A 15,190-nucleotide genomic window follows, 5' to 3' on the forward strand; every position below is an offset into this window, starting at 1 on the left:
TGCAGTAAAAATTAGCATTAAAAAGCACTCACAAATGACATGAACAAGATTTATTTCTCCGCAGTGGCAGCGAGCACAACACGCAGGGCTGCCGATAAATGTGCCGCATTCACAGGTTAACAAGATATTTAGGGCAAATGATAGCTAACGAATAGTAACTGAGACTCGCCCCACAGAGAAGAACATCAGAGAGCTGCTCATAGGAGACCTGCTAGCGCTCAGTGATAACACAGGTACCCACACAGAAAGTTTTTCATAAGTGCTTCTAACCAGTGTCAAAGCTCTGCCGCACTCTTTGTCTTTACGGTGAAGAAAATGAGTGATATCGACGCTTCTTCTGGCTGTTTAGCAGTTGCTGTCAGCGCCATGTCACAGCCATGGTCTGACTATAGGAGCTCACTTTAGTCCTCAATGTCTGTTGGCCCATGAGGCCACACTTTGTAGAGTTTGCCACCTCATTACCCTGCTGCATTTACTTATTGTGCTTGTAATAAATAAGACAGGCTTCTAGCTGGATGTGAAGAATAAAATTACCGTGACACTAAAAGAAAACAACAAAGAACGCTCTCTCCTGTGTAAGATCTTTAAAGTGTTGAACATAAAGACTTATTGTAGAAAGAGATTTTTCAAAGATTGAAAGGAAGAAGCTGTTTTTTTCCCTTGCTTGACTCTCTACAGACTCTTTATTCCAGAGTTTAGGAGTATTGATCACAAAGGCTCGATTACCAGATCTCGACCTTGGGAACGAGGAGAAGAAACGCATCCTCAGAACTTAGGTGGTGTGGGGAAACCTTTTTTTAGCAGCTCAGTAATATGAAAAATGCAAAGGTCCTGTGTTTAGCTTTAGTTTTTACAAACACTTAAATTTCTGTTCTGTGAAACAGGATCTCGCTTCTTAGTTCAACTTGAGATCCTGGCAGCTGAGTAGAAAAATATAATTCTACTGGTGCCAGTAAGTTTGGCAACAGTAGTCAAGATGGAGAACAAATTAATGCATAAATTACAGTCTCCAGATTTTTAGCAGAAAGCAGTGTTCTAATCTTAGAGCTGTTCCTGAGAAAATAGAAAGCCTAAGCAGCACTAGTGTAATGTAACACCAACAATCCTGCAGCCATGGGCTGAGGAACGGGACGGCGAGCCAATTCCGCTCGAAATCTGCCAGCAGATATGACGGTATGTGCCACGATGGGAAAGTGTACATGTTATTAAGTTAGTTTTGTTATTTAATATGTGGATCCGTATCATATCAAACGAAAAGTGCCGCATCTCTGCTGCATTGCCGAATTGCCCCCCGGCGTTGAAAAGAAACGGGAACCTCGCCGTGGCCCCTTGTTAAAACTCCCCATGTGTGCACCGCTCAGCAGCGAGGGAGAGGGTATCCTCCTGTCTGCGCGCACGCATCAAAAAATTACACACCGCACACCTCACCCCTGGCCAATGCGCCGGCACCCCCACCCACCCCCGCAAATCTGTGTCGGTTATGTAAAACGTGGGGCGAGGAGTATGGGAAAAGGTCCCCGGAGAGCGACATTGTCATCATACATTAAACAGCACCCCAGGTCTGACTAAACACCCGCTCATTAATAAACAATGAGGGAAGCGGTTAAAAATAGATCCCTCTCTCCACACCTCTTTCCCCCCCTGGTTCTCCCCTTCTGACAGCAGCCTCTCCATATGGAGAGGCCTGCCCCGCTCTGCTCTACTCTGGGCTCCTTCATGTAGGGATCAGCACCATGGAGAGCGCCACTGTCACGGCTGCCTGTGTGTGTGTGTTTGCGTGTGTTGACAGCTCACCAGGTGTCCTCTCAGTATGAGTTCCACAGTAAACACGAGCAGAGCAGTAAACACAAGCCCCGCTGACGGTAATGATGTCAAACCCACATCTAACCTTATCCCTCGTCTTCTCGCTCTCTCTGTCCATCCTCTTCCTCATCTGTCTGTGAGCTTTGTTTTTTTGGGGTTTTTTTGTTCTTTAACTCGATGCCATCTAAACGCAACTCTCACTCCTCACCTCACTTTTGCTGCCCTTTTTGACTCAGCCCTCTCCATCTTGCATTCCCTTCTTATCCTCGCCGTCCGCATAATGTCTACAGGTTATTCTTCTCCCATCATGAAGCATTTCAGTGCACCACAGTGCTCCCATCAACACTTCAGGTCGCCCTGGTCTGCGTTTTTCCTCTATGTTAACGAACTCTATCTATTCTGCTGTCTAATTTGAGATGCAGGGCTATTTTTTACCCTTTCCCCCAAAGGGCAGATGGATTTTCTTTTTTCATGAACCTGGAGAAGAAGAATGATGAGGAGAATTTGAAAGCCCAAAATGTGTTAGTGGGGTTAACATAGAAGAAGAGGGTGACAGTGCAGACATTTTGGCAATCTTCAGTTCTTTGGAAGAAAGCAGGACAAACATGAGCGGTGCATTTAGACTTTTTTTTTCAGTTACATTTGGATGTCAGAGAACAAGAAAACAGAAACAGGTTGTGCTGATGCATGGAGACATTACTTTTGAGTATTTCCTTTTTTCCTTTGGGGTCACTTGTTGATTTTAAACCATTAGTGCTTCCTTTTGAAACAACTTGACAACACAGAGACAGAGATCAAAAAGGAGAGACGCCAGACAGCAACTCAAAGGATCTTTCCACATCTGAGGAAATGCAGTCGGTAACTGTTGTGCGGCTAACTGCGGCTAATGCTGGCTTGATAATGTGAAGGTGTTTAAAATAAAATGTGTAATATATAGGACTTCTCTGAATGATCAAAATACTTTTGAGTTTTTGAAACCTTCATTAATTTCTTTTCTTTATCAAATCCAAGGGAGTGGAAACAAGATGGAAACGCAAGTATGGCATTTTTAAAGTTGAGGTAAAGATTATTAATAATTTAGTCGTGTTTGTGCCCACCTGATTCATGTGATTCTCTCTGTTCACCTCTTTCTAAGAAAATTATCAGGATGTTCAGCTACTAAATGCTCCAGCTGTGTTTGATATAGAGCTGGTATTGTGTTAATGGGAGTTTTTAGAGCTATTTTAATGCACTGAGTATCAAAACATTAAAGCTAAACAATGATCTTAAACCCAATATAAAGCTTTGTAACGTTGATTTCTAGTGATACGTGATCATTTTCTGGAGGCTCATGACACCGAGTGTCACCTTTGACATAATCACAGTGTTTTACTGTTATCATATCATCCATCCATTTTCTTGCGTTTATTAAATTCAGGTTTGCGGCGTTGCCGGAAGTTGTGCCAGACGTCATAGGGCAAGAGGCAAGGTACATCCTTACACTGGCTGCTGTTCAGTTTTAGAATTGATTTTCAGATTTTGTTGTTTTTAAGGCAGAGGTTGGCCCCTCCTTGCCTCTCTGATCCTTTAAGCTTGCAAACTCCCAGTAGATCACTCAGATCTGCAGAGCAAGTGCTCCTAGCAGTGCCGAGGTCCAGATTAAAACATAGAGACAATCGGGACTTTATAGCAGCTGCTCGAAAATTGTGGAACAAACTACCTCTTCATGTCAGGACCTTTATTCCCTGACATTTAAAATACAGTGAGCTCTTTTGTTGTTTTCTCATTTTATGTCTTTTATTTTATATCATGCTTTATTTTATTTTATTTTATTCCTTTAGCTGTCAGCAACTGTTGTTTTTGTATCTGCTATACAAATAAACTTGACTTGACTTGACCCCAGACAGGCTGCCAGTCTGTAACAGAGCATGCGACAGGCTGATATGACACAGAGACACCATTCACAAATGTCTTACACACTGTAGACTGTATGTAAAATTAACAAGGCTTGTTTTGTAGCCTGGAGTTTAACATTTTGGCTACGAGTGTTTTCACCTCTCATCTTCAATAGTCATCACTGTTGTTATTTAGCAGGAAAAAAAATCTTCATCCAGCTCCAGGGCCTTCTAGCTAGTTTGCAACCCTATTTTTGTAAAGTACTGATGCTTCTGTTGAGTTTTTGGTGTTTATGTACTTTAACTTCCGTCTTCACTTCAGAAAAATGTGGCTTATCTGTGCGGCCAGATCTCAAAAGGTGTAAATGATCACAAATTGTGATAGCTAAACAATCACAGTCAAGCGCAGAGAATAAAGTGATACAGAAGTATGAAACAGTAAGCAGTGTACAGTACAAGAGGCCAACTAGCTAACAGAGATAGTTAATGAAATGAAACCCTGTGATAACCCCTTTAGATGTTTCTGTTGCAAACCTGTGAACCTACCATTTCGAAATTATAAAAGAGCAGCTGAGTGTAGGTTTTTTTTTTTGCTTGTTAAAATTTATTCTTAAAAAACCCAACAGAAATATATTTTAATTTGCCCGCAGAGATAGAGCCCAGAATTATTCATTTTTTATGTTTAAAACTCTCCTGTTTATCACTGCCATCGAGACCTCTACGTGCCTGTGAACATTTCCAGGTAAGTTAATCACACGCTGCTGCGGACTCCTGGAGGCTTTGAAGGTCAAAAGCTCCACCTCTGGTTGGCAGCCAGCTGTCAGTCTGCCCAGTCAGGTGGAGGGAGGGAGAGTTTTTAGGGATGGCAGCCAAGCCTTCTTGCAATAAATAAAACCAAAAAGAAAGAAAGAAAGAAATCACAGGGTGATGAGCACATGAGATCGGGTATTAAAGTAAGTGTGAGAGGAAGGTATGAAGAAGGGAAAGGGCAAAGGAGAGGAATGAAGAGAGGGGGGAGGAGGCAAGTAGAGAAAGAGGGGTGAAGGTGGAGAAGCAAAGTTGTCAGCAGAGGAGGAAAAAGAGCGAGGGATCATGGAGGAGAGGGTGGCAGATGATGCAGGAAGATGAGCCAATCGTCCTGCTCACTTGACCCTTCCAATTACCACGGCGACGGTTAATTAGCGCCGAGGTAAGCTCCGGTAATTACCACATTGTGTCTCGGACAAGAGGCTACGCACGCAGATCACACACACAACACGCACACACTCACAACATGCGCGCAAACATGTTGCTATGGATACTCGCAATCCTTTCTATCACTGTGCTGAAAAAAAAGTAGATAGAAATAGATAAAAGAGATGAGAGGAGATAACAAGAGCAGAAACAAGAAGCAAGGAGAAAGCAAACAAAAGCTCTACAAAGGCAAAAGAAGTAGGAACAGTGCTTAGTTCAAAGGGGGTGGTTGGTTCTGTGTGTGTCAGCCACATTGTCAGAGACACAGTTTAACAACAACTCTCACTGTCTAGGAATGACAGGTGAAAAAAAGAAGAAGAAGAAACTATAAATCGGTCACCAGGCGCACACAATAGCTATTAAACTCTAAAGTGCAGTTTTCTTCTCAGGGACGACAGGAAACTTAAGCAGGCCAACTGTACTCCAATGCCTCTTGATAGATAAAGTTCAAAAAATATCTGCTGTTGGTGCCATCAGATTGTTAGTGGCATTTTCACCTCCTCAGTGTTACACCAGGGGTTTGTCTGGATATTTGAACCTTTTGGTAGGCTCTGACATACTGATCCCCTGCCACACACACACAGGATACAGTGCATCTGTGCACGCAGTCACACATGAACAGATGCAGGTGCATGTGTGGCACCGCACGGGCCGCCTCGCACGGCCACAGATGCGACAGATAGGTCCTGACACTCTGACCCGAATCTTCACCCCTGCCAACACCTTAAACCCTGATGCTGTATGTCCTGAAACACTCCTGTGCGCATACACACACGCCGAAACGTCTCCCCTGTTTAGCTGACAAGTTACATAAGCTGTCGAAAGCTGTATTTCTCATAGGCAGGGAGTAGTAGAAACAGTAGCCTCCTTACACGTCAGTGGATATGTGCTCAAGCAACCTCTGACAGGCCAGTTTATGGGGCCATGTTTGGGTTAAAAGACATCGGCTTACTGGTTAGGAGGATGAAGCGTATGACTTCGAGTCTGATCAAGCTTTAATGTAGTTGTAGTTAATATATTTGGAATCAAATGAATGGCTACTTAGTGAAAGTAATAAGTCAGTTCCGATCAATTTCCTCACAGTTTTCAATTAAATCAGATATCACATTAAGCCAAATGCTCACCACAGCTCAGACATGCTGCCGCACGCAGAGGAGAGCCTCTCCTCGGTTTCTTTGTTGGTAAGACAGCGCCACCATGTGTTCAATGCTTCTATTGAATCTGTTCCTAATGGTAACTATATTCTGATTTGCACTCAGACTGAAATGTTAAAGCCTTTTTATATTTTTATATGACACATCCTCAACAACAGATATGGACAAAAGCGTGAAAAAAAGATGGAAAAATTGGAAAAAAAACACAGAATATTATGAAAAAACTCAAGCAGCTGTGATTTTCAGTCACTTGCTGCTTGCTTATTGGTATGTATGCAAATCCTCCTGTAGTGTAGTAGATAGTAGTGAGAAGGAAAAGACCTGGTTTGTCTCTGATGATGTTAGAGGTTAGAGTAAATGCCTTGAAGGGGGAGCTCTGCATCATTTATATTTTCTAGCAGTAGGGTCCACTGTTTGCAAGCCCTTGGCAGTCAGATCACTGAGCCATATTGTGATAGATTGAGGCTGTATTCTCAGTGCTCTCTATAGAACAGTGGTAGCAGTTACCTCCTCCAAAGCCTTTCAGCTTCCTTATAAATAACTGTGTTGGCTGAGCTGAAGAACCAGGAGAGGGATTCAAGTTCCTGGGTGAGTTAGACACAAAATGAAGCTGCTCCTTCTCTCAACAGCTGGACGGCGCAGTCAGAGGTCTCAGGGCTAGTTCAGAATTATAGGACATGTCCCCACAAATGTGAAAATAATCCATGCCTTTACACTTACAAAAGGTCAAATGTAAAACCTAATTGAAAAAATATGCATACAAAATATTTAAAATACAAAGCAGTTGTTGAGCACACCCTAAAAATCTTGCTTAAATCCTTGTTGTCGTCACAGGGGGAGTCAAAATTGTTAACTGTACTGCAACATAGAAATTAAGTTTTTAAGTTCAGGACTATAAGGAATGAAGCTTGTATACTTTAAATAAGTAAATGAAAAATTAATTACTGTAAATAAAACTAGTTTGCAAAATTCAAGATACAAGATTAGCTATTCCATTCTAATCTAATTGCCAATATTGCCACTTCTAAGAACAATTGGTGGAGAGTCCCCGATTTTTGCTCCCTTCATTGGCTCCCTGTTAAATCCAGAATTGAATTCAAAATCCTGCCCCTCACATACAAGGTCTTAAATAATCAGGCCCCATCTTATCTTAATGACCTTGTAGTACCATATCACCCTATTAGAGCACTTTGCTCTCGCACTGCAGGCCTAATTGTTGTTCCTAGAGAATTTAAAAGTAGAATGGGAGGAAGAGCCTTCAGGTTTCAATTCAATTCAATTCAATTTTATTTCTATAGCGCTAAATCACAACAACAGTCACCTCAAGGCGCTTTATATTATACAGTAGATATAATAATAGATACAGAGAAAACCCATCATATGACCCCGTATGAACAAGCACTTTGGCGACAGTGGGAAGGAAAAACTCCCTTTTAACAGGAGTAAACCTCCAGCAGAACCAGGCTCAGGGAGGGGAGGCCATCTTCTGCAACCGATTGGGGTGAGAGAAGGAAGACAGGATAGAAGACATGTTGTGGAAGTCTTGGAATGCTGTTTTCAGGACTCTCTTCTATGGAACCAGCTTCCAGTTTTTCCTTCCCAAAGTGCTTGCTCATAGGGGGTCATATGATTGTTGGGTTTTTCTCTGTATGTATTATTATAGGATCTACTGTATAATATAAAGCGCCTTGAGGCGACTGTTGTTGTGATTTGGCGCTATATAAATAAAATTGAATTGAATTGAATTGAATTTTTAAGCCCTGTTGGGAGTTTCCCTAAGAGGTTCGTGGACCCCCTATGGATCCTCTGCCTAATCACATGAACCAAGGTGTGAAAATGGGTGTGGGTCACAATCAGCCAAGTTTTTGGGTGAACCCATTGTGAAACTTAGCCCCACCCTATCATGTGATTTCCTGAGGTCAAATGACCCAGGATATGTGTGGGTGTTAAGGCGTCTGGGAAGGGATCTCAAAACTGGATTGTAGATGGCAGACACTTGGTGTCGTAAGCCACCAAAGATGTTCAAAGATGGTCGTTCTCAGATGACTTCTTTCCCTCTGTCAAACCATCTGTCTTCTCTGTCCAAATGTGGACATTAGCATCCTCGAAAGAGTGACCACTGTCCTTCAATAACACAATGACCCAAGTGTCATTGACGTATCTGTACAAGTGGGTAGATAGTCTAGCTCCTTAGAACATGATGACCTCGATGACTGAGAGCCTTCACAGACAAGCTCAATATTAATTTCATCTCACTATAAACTTCTACTAGTAAGAGTAGATGTTACAGTTAGGCAATAAAATTTTGAAAAAGGCACTTGATAAAACATGTTATTACTATTTAATCAACATTACCATAAACATTTGATGACAAAAATGTGAGCACCCCTTCTTCCCATGTCCTTGTTAACCAGTATCAGTTTCTTTCTTCTGGACAAAGGTTCAAGATTAGAAACAGTTTTGTTCCAGCAGCCATAACTCAGGTAAATAAATCACAGTTTTACTTCATACATGATGCTCTGCGGATCATTTATTTATTCATTTATTCATTGTGTTGTATTATGCTTATCTGTTGTCAGTATTGGTTTTGAAAATGCATGTGAGGATGTAAAACTCATCTATGGTAGACCATTTCTACCTGCAGGTACAAACAAAGTCCTTTCAGTTGCACGTATCCTGATGGACCAGCTTCATTCAGGACTCACTGCATTCCTGCCGTTTTATTTGAGGCTGGACCCATTGTTACACATACACATGGATGATGGATGGATGGATGTCTATGTGTGTGTGAATGACATTACAGAAACAAACACATTCCTGCTGTTCAACCTGTGACTACCTGATTAGCCCTTGATTTACTCTGTGGGTGTATGTGTGTGTGTGTGTGTGTGATTGACATGATGTACATTAACAGAAACAAAAGCATTCCTCTAGTCTAACCTGAGGGTGGAGTTATAGATGCCTGTTTAAGCCTACAAACAATCTGACATCGTGGTGCCAGGATAACAAACTCCAGCCGAACGTCTGCAAGACCAAGGAGCTGCTGGTGGACTTCAGAAGGAGTAAGCACAGAGTCTACAAGCGTCTTGTGATCAATGAAGCTCCAGTGGAGAGGGTGCAGTCTTTCAAGTACCTCGGGGTCTCTGTGTCATAACAACTAATATTAATACGAATTATTAAGAATTTATGTGATACCAGTGCCGTTATCATTTCTGATTGTATGCGCAAGAGCATTACTGCTAGCACTTGAAAATGATGAAAAAGTGATGAAAATCACTTTCCCTTAATACTGCAAATGATTCTATTGGTGTGAAATATGCCTTCTCATCTTAATATGTTCAGTTCTGATGCCAAAAAAGCAAACACAGGATGAAAAACTTGAAGCCACAGTGCACAAACTAGTGGCTACATGTCCTTTACAGCCTGCAGTCTGTGGTGTTGTGTTCTTGAGTTGTGCAGGGACATTCACAGTTTTTGTGTTAAAAGGACGAGAGGGACGCGGACATTTTTCTGCAATGGCTCTGCTTAAAAGCTGTTTGCTTGCATTAAAGCTGGCAGAGCTCACACTATGTGGTGGTTTATCATGTAGCATTATCAAATAACACTGACCTCACAATATTTGTGGTCATTTACTCAAATCTGAGTCCTGTATTTCATTTTCTTTTTAATAATGTCATCTTCAATTATTTTGGCCCCTGTTCCTTTGTCTATCCCAAAACTGATTTCAGATCAGGCCCCCTTACATCGCCCTCAATGAAAATACTGGAAAGATTTTAAGACAAACTGAGCATGTGCTTGAATCTATGCGACTTGCAGCTTATTAACCACATGGTACAGAACTCTTGTTAAAAATGTTCTCATATTAAATAATTATTTGTTGATCTTTCTTCATCGTTCAACACAAACAGACTCTTATTTTAATCAGAAGGTGTTTGGAACAATTTGACCTGAAGAGCAATCTTGATTTGACAATGTTGATTTTTAACAGGAATCGAACAGTCGGCCTACACGGGTTACAATTAAACATTTCTAACACAAATGATATGATCACTGGTTTTATAAAATGCACTTATAAACAAGATGAGAGACAGAGAAAAGTGTGTGAAAAAACATCTGTGTTTATCATGAATGAGCCAGTTGGTGTGTCGTGAGAGGAGAAGTGAGGATTTCAGTCAAATCTCACATTGGTATAGGATTGTTTTCATGTGTTTCTCTATGAAAGGCTCCGAGACAAGTAACTGATTAAACCTTCACACAGAATAATTATCAGGAAGTGAAAAAGGACTCAATAAAAAGTCAAGCCTACAGGAGAAATTTATATTGGCACTGGTGTCAATACAACTGTGAACAAAACAGAGAAACTATCAGTATTTTATTCTGACATTCTGGGTTTATAAAATGCACTCATACACAAGATGTCACATTAATAAGAGTCAGACAGTAAAAAAAAAGTTCAGCCTTACAAATATCTTGGAACAATTATTGAGTCTAAACTGAACTTTGAAACAAACTAAAGCTGTGTGCAAAAATCGACATCATCGTCTGTCATGTTGGAGGAAACTTTCTCATTTCACACTGGATTTCATTTCCAGCTGCTTTTACTGAGCTTGTTTTCTCTTTGGTGTCCGGATTGTGAAAGTTACCTTTAAAAAAAACAAAATCTCATTCAGTGAAATTGTTAAATTCAGATCTGTGAGTTGAATCCAGAATCCCTGTATAACAGACAGTTACAGAGGTTGGCTGTTTTGATTTTATTAGACCATTCAACTCTTTTTACAAGTGTAGGTTTTATATTTCTGGAGGCTAAGTCCCAAAACTGCAGAACAAAAAAGTTTTAAAACAGCTTTATAAATAAATCATAGTTTTACGTTACATATGATGATGTGTGGATTCTCTATTATTACTTATTAATTGATTTTACATATTTTCTTATGCTGATCATTTGTCTGTGTTTATATTGAACATATGCATGTTGGGATGGGGTACTAGTCTATGGCAGACCATTTTCACCATTTCTAATAAAGTCATTTGAACTTCACCCTGAATTTCTTCCTGCTGCAAACATGATGATGTACCAGCGTCATTCAGGACTTATGGGACTGGGCCTCCTGGGTTAACCTCCAGTGGGCAGGCACTCTCAGCAAATCAGGAGCCACAAGAGCCAACTCTGAAAAGAGACTTCCCATAAGGCTTCCTTCAGGACTCATGGGTTACCAGTGGGCAGGAACTCTCAGATGTGTCCCTCTCCCAGGCCTGCCCACCAGGGTGGGGCCCCAGTGGTTCTGATACGGGTGAATTTGCTTAAATCCTTGTTGTTGTCACAGGGGAATCAAAATTGTTAACTGCAATATGAAAATTACGTTTTCAAGTTCAGGACTATTAGGAATGCAACTTATATACTTAAGTAAGTGTAAGTAACAAGCTTCTAGAGATAAAACTAGTTTGCAAAATTCAAGATGCAAGCTAATTGGCAAAATATATCAAATAATTCCAAGAAATGGAAGACCAAACAGGAAACCATGAAGCCATGGGGGGACAATTAATGTTCCCAAGAAATGAGAAACAAAAATGTTTGTGGAGAGCTGCATCAATAAACTCAATATTAATTTTATCTCTGTATAAACTTCTACTAGTAGCAGTAGATGTTACAGTTTAATTTGGTATGTTGGCCAAGATCCTCCGCAGCTTCTACAGCTGCACTGTGGAGAGCACATTGACCAGCTGCATCATTGCATGGTACAGCAGCACTACTGCTATGGACCGCAAAAGCCTGCAGAGAGTGATAACCACTGCGGAGAAGATCATCGGGACTCTGCTGCCTGTGCTGAAGAATTTCATTGCACAGAGAAATGCTTTTTTTTGTACGTACGCCAATAAACGCTTTCAATCTTGAATCTTGAATGAAAATTTGAAAAAAGCACATGATAAAACATTTTATTGCCATTTAATCAACATTACCATAAACATTTGCCAACAAATATGAGCACCCCTTCTTTCCACGTCCTTGTTCACTAGGATCAGTTTCTTCCTTCTGGACGAAGGTTTAAGATTAGAAACATCTTTGTTCCAGCAGCCATAACTCAGGTAAATAAATCATAATTTTACTTCATACATAATGCTCTGCGGATCATTTACTTATTCATTTATTCAGTGTGCTGTATTATGCTTTTCTGTTGTCCGTGTTTGTTTTGAAAATGCATGTGAAATGGTCTATGGTTGACCATTTCTATCTGTAGGTACAAACAAAATTCTTTCAGTTGCACGTATCCTGATGGACCAGCTTCATTCAGGACTCACTGCATTCCTGCAGTTTCACCTGAGGCTGGACCCATTGTTACACATGCACATGGATGATTGATGGATGTCTGTGTGTGTGTAAATGACATTTCAGTTACTGACATTACAGAAACGAAAGCATTTCTGCTGTTCAACCCGTGGCTGTACCTGATTAGCCCTAGATTTGCATTGTGTGTTAACATTAACAGAAACAGTCGTTTCTGTTAATGTTAATGTTTCTGTTTCTGTCATGTTCTCTAGTCGAGTCTGAGGCTAGAGCCATAGATGCCCGTTTAAGCCTACAAACATCTTACAAAGATTTACTTTGCACATCTTTTGTATGCATGTGTCTGACTCTCAGGATGTACAATAGCAAAACCTTAAAACTGGAATGAAGATTTAAAACAAAAATACAAATATTACAAGTTATTTTAAAAATTTTGGAAAAAATCAGCTACAGCCAAAGAATGAGTTGCATGTTCAGATTATATGGTAATCTATTACAAGGTAATTCACCAAAAAATCATTTAGATTTTATTCTAAATGTCATAGTTTGTGTTCACAGGGCTGTGTAGTAGTAGTGTGTAGCAGCTGGATAGTGTAGTGCTAAGACTACACACCTTGGAGCGGCAGTCGCAAGTTCGGTTTCCACCCTGTATCCAGTAAAGGTCCTGGCTAGACCCCCCTCCCCCCCCCCCCCCCAATCCCCCCCCCCCCCCCCCATGCTAAAACCAAGCCTGTAGCACGGCTATGTCTGCATCCTGTCCGCAGCTCGGGCACAACCTGTTCACTATATGCTGCACTGTATATGTGACAAAATGGTATGAAACATGGTATGAAAACAACATGGTATGAAAAGTTGATCCTGGATGTAGCGTTTTAAGAATTATTAGGAATTCATGTGATACCAGTTATTATTTCTAGATGTTTTTTCACACACTTTTCTTTGTAAAGGGGGCCTGATCTGAAATTCGCTTTGAGAAAGATAGAATAAGGAACAGGGGCCAAAATAATTGAGGTAAGATGACATTTTTAAAAGAAATTAAATGAAATACAGGACTCAGATTTGAGTAAATGACCACAAATATCGTAAGGTCAGTGTTATTTGATAATGCTACATGATAAACCACCACATAATATGAGCTCTGCCAGCTTTAATGCAAGCAAACAGCTTTTAAGCAGAGCCATTGCAGAAAAATGTCCGCGTCCCTCTCGTCCTTTTAACACAAACACTGTGAATGTCCCTGCACAACTCAAGAACACAACACCACCGACTGCAGGTTGTAAAGGACATGTAGCCACTAGTTTATGCACTGTGGCTTCCAGGCTTTCATCTTGTGTTTTTTTTTTTTCCATCAGAATTGAACATATTAAGATGAGAAGGCATATTGCACACACCAATAGAATCAGGCAGGAATTATGGTCCATTTGCATTACTGAGGCAAACTGATTTTCATGAAGTACTAGCTGCACTCTTGCACCTACAATCAGAAATAATAACTGGTATCACATGAATTCCTAATAATTCTTAAAACGCTACATCCAGGATCAACTTTTCATACCATGTTGTAGAAGATTACAACTTTTGTCACATATACAGTGCAGCATATAGTGAACAGGTTGTGCCCAAGCTGCGGACAGGATGCAGACATAGCCGTGCTACAGGCTTGGTTTTAGCATGGGGGGGTGTCTAGCGAGGACCCTTACTGGACGACTGCCGCTCCAAGGTGTGTAGTCTTAGCACTACACTATCCAGCTGCTACACACTACTACTACACAGCCCTGTGAACACAAACTATGACATTTAGAATATAATCTAAATGATTTTTTGGTGAATTACCTTGTAATAGATTACCATATAATCTGAACATGCAACTCATTCTTTGGCTGTAGCTGATTTTTTTCCAAAATGTTTAAAATAACTTGTAATATTTGTATTTTTGTTTTAAATCTTCATTCCAGTTTTAAGGTTTTGCTATTGTACATCCTGAGAGTAAGACACATGCATACAAAAGATGTGCAAAGTAAATCTTTGTAAGATGTTTGTAGGCTTAAACGGGCATCTATGGCTCTAGCCTCAGACTCGACTAGAGAACATGACAGAAACAGAAACATTAAAATTAACAGAAATAACCGTTTCTGTTAATGTACATCATGTCAGTCAAACACACACACATTCACACACAAAGCAAATCTAGGGCTAATCAGCTACAGCCACAGGTTGAACAGCAGAAATGCTTTCGTTTCTGTAATGTCAGTAACTGAAATGTCATTCACACACACACAGACATCCATCAATCATCCATGTGTATGTGTAACAATGGGTCCAGCCTCAGGTGAAACTGCAGGAATGCAGTGAGTCCTGAATGAAGCTGGTCCATCAGGATACGTGCAACTGAAAGAATTTCAGGACTTTGTTTGTACCTACAGATAGAAATGGTCAACCATAGACCATTTCACATGCATTTTCAAAACAAACACGGACAACAGATAAGTGTAATACAGCACACTACGTAAATGAATAAGTAAATGATCTGCAGAGCATGAAGTAAAATTATGATTTATTTAGAAAACGAAAAAAGTGAAAGGAAAAATAAAAACAATAGTTAAAGGTAATTTGTAAAAAAAAAAAAAAAAAAAAAAACATCTTAAAAATAATTCTAAAGTCTTGATTCTTTGGTAAAATGTTACAAAGTAATATGTCGGTAATTAACAAATTCAACATGTGACATATTCTATTCAAGGCAATTGACTCTAGATGGAGTCTTCAGCTCATTGTATCGATGATAGGCCTTAATGTTGTTGTATTGATTTATATTTAGTTCTACACATGATCCTGTTGTTTAAGTT

This window comes from Neolamprologus brichardi, chromosome 2 (genome assembly GCF_056152115.1).
Source record: "Neolamprologus brichardi isolate AB-2024 chromosome 2, ASM5615211v1, whole genome shotgun sequence".
NCBI lineage: Eukaryota > Metazoa > Chordata > Actinopteri > Cichliformes > Cichlidae > Neolamprologus > Neolamprologus brichardi.